Source organism: Numida meleagris, chromosome 19 (genome assembly GCF_002078875.1).
Source record: "Numida meleagris isolate 19003 breed g44 Domestic line chromosome 19, NumMel1.0, whole genome shotgun sequence".
Classification (NCBI taxonomy): domain Eukaryota; kingdom Metazoa; phylum Chordata; class Aves; order Galliformes; family Numididae; genus Numida; species Numida meleagris.
Genome location: NC_034427.1, coordinates 4,810,698 through 4,817,198, shown reverse-complemented (window position 1 = coordinate 4,817,198; position 6,501 = coordinate 4,810,698).

Here is a 6,501-nt window from a genome sequence, read left to right as displayed (position 1 = left end):
GCACGGCTCGCTGCCTTCTCGCCTCGGGGCTGAGCTCTGGGCCCGAGGTGCGTTCACCTGCAGCCCTCCCACCGCCCTCTCCTCCTGCCCCACTCTTCACCCCCACCGTCTGTTTTTTCTCCCAGTGAGGGATTCCAGTCTCTTCCCCCAAACCTTTTTCTTCGCCTTTGAATAGCACAAAAAACACACGCTTGAGGGAGGGCAGGGAGGGGAGCAGAGGCTGAAACTGGAAGTGAAAGCAGGTGCTTTCCAATACACAGTCACTGTCACTGAGCCCTTCTCCTGGCTCACTCATATCGGCACATCCTGATTCTTGTTAGAAATGCACAGGTGTTTTTGTGCTTCTTTTTGTTGACCTTTAAGCGAGTTTCACCAGGAAAAATCAGAATAATTGCCCACGGCTTTTCCCCCCCAGGCATGCTGCACCGTGTGTTGCAATGCCTGGTGACACTGGTGCTGCTGCGTTTTTCCCCGTGTAGCCCCAGGGCTCAGTCCCATTGCCATGTAGTGCTGGGGAGCCCCCAGCCCCGCAGCTGCAGCCCCAGTGCCCCATGAAAGGTAGAATGGCTGGGTTGGAAGGGACCATAAAGATCACTGAGTTCCAACCCCTGCCCTGGGCTGGCTGTCCCCACCTGATCAGGCTGCCCAGGGCCCACCCAGCCTGGCCTTGGTCATGTCCATGGAATGGGTGTCCATGACTTTTCTGGGCAAACCGTTCAGACCTGTTCATGAGCCGCACCCAACTGCTCCACAGGGCCCCTAAAATCTTCCTGCAGAATGAGAGGGGCCCTTTGGGGTCCAGTGCTCAGTCTGGGTCCTGACCTCCTCAGCCCAGCTGTGGATTTACAACAAAACAGCCATTCATCCCCAGCCAGCTTTATTTTTAAGCATCCCTTTGGCGAGTGTGCATAAGTCTTGTTTCACAGATTCCGTTCCTGAGGCGAGCTGTGCTTTGCTCACTGCAAATTCCAAATGTATTTGCGGGCATTATTACTATGAATAACACAATGGTTGTGTTTGAGTTGCGGACAGACGTAGCAGCCGCCCTTTGCTCTGATCTTTTCAGGAACTCAAGCTGCTCTTCAGTAACCTCATCTGGAGCCACTGAAGTGTGCAGCCAGGAGCTGGACCCAGTGGTCCTCGCAGGGCCCCTGCAGCTCAGGAATTCCATGTTTCTATCCTTTAACAATCACTGAGCTGGGCAGACTTGCAAAGAGCGTATGTGTGACAGCAAGTGATCAGAGTGGCCAGCATCAGGAAGCCACGGTTCTGAGCTTAGGGCTGGTTTAGGTTTGCCAAGGGGGAATTAAAGCTGGGATCCTTCTCTCCGGGCTGGAGGCACCTCGCTCAGCAGCGTGGTTCTGTGGGTGGCAGGTAGGCTGGACTCAGGCCGTGCAGGAACTTACTGGGCTCCGCTCCAGCCGCCTGCTGAGGGGCTCCGGCTGCAGCCGGCTGCTGCTCACACAGGGTGCAGAGAGCTCCAGAGCCACACAGGGGCCTTCAGGCTCCGAGTGAAACCGGGCAAGCTGAGGGGAAGGAAGCGAACACCACCAGGGGTGGGGATTGCACAAGGCTGATGTGTGGTGCTGGATCGGGACGGGCAGCACGAAGCATCGTGCAGGTGTAGCGCGAGGGCTTGGAAGTGTAATATTTAATTGCTTGAACTCCGCGTGGCTCAAGGGTAGGCTGACGTGCAGGGCACGGCTGTCTGGGTGCAGCTGGGGTTCCCAGGTCAAAGAGCAACTGCCAGCACAGCAGAAAGCTGAAAAAGTCGTCAGGGAAGAGAGACAAGCTCAAGGGGCTGAGTGCAGGGACACCTTTCTTCCTCCCACGCTGCTTCCTCTCCTTTTTTTCTATCGGTCTGGCACTAGCAGTTACAATTTGGCTGCAAGGGCTGAAGAATTGCAATGGACTTCAGTCTATGGGGTGGAAACAGTAAGGGGTGCAGTGGCAGAAAGGCCACGAATTGGAAAGACCAACAATGAAAAGCAGCGGAATTTCAAGGGATAGATGTGAAGCCGAGAAGTTCGTCACCCTAAGATTGCCAGCCCAAGCAAGGGATGTTTTGACCAGCTACTGCTCTAGTCCACTTAACAAAAGCCACAAAACAGCCCCACAAACTTAGAAAAACTGCTCAAAGCCGCAAGATAACAGGTACCAGAGGAGAACAGTGGGACCTTTGCCCTGCAGTCACTGGCAGTTTAAGAAATGCCAAAGCCAACACTGGTTAGCATCCATATCTCTTGTGGGACAGCCCCAGCCAAATCATCCCTTCTGGTTTGAGGAGGATGAGCAGGGTCATATCCGTCCTCAGTGCCAAATCCAGCAGCCAACCTTGTCATCAAACGAGCAGCCAGGCTCCAAACGCCAGCACTCTCCATTCATCATCCCACTTCCTCGCTGCAGTCAGTCTGGTGCCTCATGAGATTCAGAAGCAAACAACAAAATCAATACAGTCATCTTGATCCCTGCAGGCAGGGAAGGGCTCTTTTCATGTTCTTTGCAGCAGGCTGGGAAATAACCTTGGCTTCAAGACTGTTCCAGGGGAGCAAGAAGCAAGCGTCAGTCCTCTTCACAGATGGCCTCAGCCCTTCTGCTGCTGCTAGTGGGGAACATCACCAGAACATCTCCGAAGCAGGGAGAAGCACGTGTACGAGAATGAAAGTAAATTAGGTCTGAGCAGGATTAACAGGGGTTTAGTTGAACTATGTGAGCTGGAACTCGGGTCACGAGCTGCTTATTAGCCTGACTCAAGGGATCGCGCTGCTTGCACTGGAGGAGCACAAGGCTGCACTGTGAGCAGGACGGCTCGCGGGGCGGTGATGGCCATGGCACTCAAGATGAGGGTGGTCAGAGAGGGAGATCTGCTTGAACACAGTCAAAAATGAAACAAAAAAATTGCTCGAGATGGATGCTTGGGAATTCAAGGACTTACCGCACAGTCTTTCTTTCCTTTCCTCTTCTGGAGAGGGAACCAAGTGACACGGGACAGAGCTCACCCAGCACACCACTCCTCCTGCAGCCCAAGCGGGCACCAGGCAGCTCCCTACTACATCTATGCTTGCCCAGGAGCCTGCAAAAATCCCCACTATCAATTGCCTGAATCCACATCTAATCCCCCTGCTCCTATTATTAACCAACACTGCCTTTATTTTGCTACTTCCACGGGGGCTCTTGGAGCCAATATTCCTCACGAGAGGCAAATTAATTGAGTCATTGCACCGCTTTCTCTTTCCAGGAAGGTGAAGGTGTTCTGGCAGACAGTTTGCTGCTTCCACGTCAAACGCTGACACACTCATGCCTGAAAGTATGAACAAACCCAGTTCTCACAGACTGAAGGAGCTGAAAGGCTTCCCCTTAAAGAGTTGCTTTCATGAACAGGCTATTGACATCCCCGTGTTTCTACACACTGAGAGCTCTGGCAGCTTTCATAGCAAACACAAAGAAAGAGGCAGCACAATTTTAAAAAGTTATTTTTGTTTTTATTTTAAACAAAGATATTTTTGTTGTATTTATTATATACTTCAACAGAAAACAAAGTATGTGGGATACCGGTAATTACTAAAGACACACTGTAAGTTCAGCTAATAAACATTTTGAAACAGGTATCGAGCTGTTAGGAACCAACTGGAAATACAGCACAATCCCACATTTCCCCCCCCCCAGTCCCCCAAGATGAAACCCCAAGGTCCAGGATTTCCACTTAGCAATGAGTTATTCAGCCTCAACTCACGTAAGAGGAGAAGCCTGCTGTTCCAAGCTAACAACCACACAGAGCTCAGCACTAAGTGGCTCTTGGCCATGGAAGCACTCCCGTATTTTGGGTAATGTGTGCGTTACTCTTTCAGTATTTGTACTTCTGTTAGAAGAAAGCAACAGAACCCACCTTTAGGGAACCTGCGGAAGGACAGAGTTAGATAAAACAACTACCATCCTCATTCATGGAAACTCACAGCACAATATTGGTCTTTGCTATTTGCATGGGAAATTTTTGTCATGTTTCTTTGTCCAGAGAACTACAAGCAACTTCAGAGAGCTTTTGTCTCACGTGCTTTGTTCTCTTCTCCTCATGCTGCCCACCTGTCTCACCCACCAACAGCAAGGAAGAGCAGCAAATGTGGCCCTTCTCAAACAAATGGTTCAGCAAATGTGTTCTCAGGCTTCTGGAACAGAAGAACAGATGCAGCACAGTACTGCTGCCATACCTGGGCTCACAATGCATTTGTCAATTGAGGACGGCAGTCTACATATGCAAAAGGATGGCAGACCTGCAGACCTGCAGCCCCGCCACAGAACCCTTTCCTTCAAAGCTGCTCTGAGCCCCGGGGCGCCTAACACAGCAGGTTCTCCTCCCATTGACTCATTCGTGATCAAACAAACCAAGATGTGAGCTGGCATCAGGAAGCTCGAGATGCCTTACAGAGACTCTGCGGCTACATCACCACCTCTCTCTCTCTAGTCCCTTCTAACCATATTTCCATCTCATACTAGACCATGCCTGGCCCTGAAGAGCCAGACCCTGAAGGAAAAGAGCGTATACACCTCTTGCCATATATAAAGTCCTGCGTATGTGAAGACCTCTTTGCTTGTAACACATCAGAAGCCCTTCCCTTCCAGTTTCCTTAGTTCCTCTCCACTGTCCATGAAAGGTAAAGCATGGCAATGCCAGAAAACCGGTCGATGCAGTCCGTTGCCTTCGGTGCCATCTCCGAGGAAGCATTACAGCTGATGCTTTCGTCTTGCGAGGCTTATCGGCCAAGCCCTCAGCGTTTCTTTTTGCTTTCCTTCTTGGCTTTCTTACTCATCTGTGCAATCTGTACTCAATCTGGCCTTTGCTTTCTTCACGGTCTCCCAAGTCTTTGACTCAAAACTGTCCGAGTCCTACAAGAATCCATTCAGAAACTGTCAGGGAACTCGTTAACAATTGCCTGGCAGCTCCCTTGGGGAATTCATGTGAAAGCCAAACAAAGTAAGGGCTGGGTATCTCTGCTGGAATGCATCTATACCAGACCGAGCCTACATTTCATGAGACTTGAGCAGCACCATCCCTGCTTCTTCTGCATGTGTTTTTGGATGAGTGTGAGTTCAAGCACAGCTTGTCACCACAGACGTTGTTATAAGCTTAAGCGCCTAGAACAGGCTTTGGAGAAAAATACCCCAATTTTAACAGCAGGATGAAAAACAACACTAAACAAGAATTATTCAAACTGGAAAAAGGAAAAGACATCACAGAATCACCAGTATATGTGGTAACATTCAAAAGGTATTTCTGCAAAATGTTCATCTTTACGTGCAAGACAAAAGGTAATCCTCAAAACTGCAGTCAGAATGTCACGTTCAAAGCCTTTACACCAAGACCAAAACCCAGGGAGGGCGCTGAAGGCAAAGCTCACTTCACCTGGACTAACAAGGAATCCTGAGGTATAGGGCTCGTTTCCTTCAGGGAAGATGACAGATAATATTTCAGCCATGGGAAATAAAGTCTGGTTATCTTGAAAAGACATGAGGGAACAGTGCCAGTCTCATTTGAGAAAGCACACACACACAGATTGCCTCCTTTCATTAAATGCATTTGAGTATAAATATTGCCTTAGCATCTTGGGCTCTATCAGTCAGAGCTTGCCAACTGGAAAAGGACACACAAAAAACACCAGAGCAAGATGTGCTAGCTTCAAGCTTACAACACTGCGCTCCAGATAATGGAGGGGAAAGCGAGCATCTGACAGTAACCTTTTAATCAAAGAGTTCTGCTCAATCACCTCTCAAGTCACTGGGCTACTACAGTTCACACGTGTGTGGCTTTGTGTGGAAAGAGTTGGCTGGCTTTCCAAAGGCTGCAATCAGCGCACGGGGAGCTGGCAGGCTCTGGAGAAACAGCAACATGCAGCTATTACTCAGGTTTGCAGTGTGGTGCTGCTGAGAAGTGAACACTGCTGCCTTCTAATGTTCAAATCTAGGTAGTCACCGAAGCCTGAAGCCTCCAAAACAAACAAGCTACTCTGTACTCTACCTGGACCCAAGCATCATTCCCAAGATCCAAAGGGATAGTCCCTCTTGTTTATTGTCATGAAAATTAATCACAGGGACAGCAAATCAAGGGGACAGTGTATATATAAAAAATGTAGAGCATACAGACAATCTGAACAGTAACAAGCCCGTGTGTTCTAACGCTTTAAATGGAGGGAGGATGGTCAGTTTCCCCACCATCAAACTAAGCAGTCATGCTACTCAGCTTTCAAGAATAGGCTAGTCAGAATTTCACTTAAATTCAGTACGGGAAATGATGGGCTATGATGGCTGCAAAGGAACAGAGCAATGACATAGTATCAGGAATGGCACTCACCTGCTTTGTCTCTCTGAAAGCCAACCCACTGGAGTCCAAATTAAAGCAAAGGGAAGATGGTATCATAGTCCTGCAGTTCACATCAACTTTTCACTTTAACCTTCTCCAGTATAACCTCAGTGAGGAATCGCCAGCACAGCGGAAGGCTGAAAAAGCCG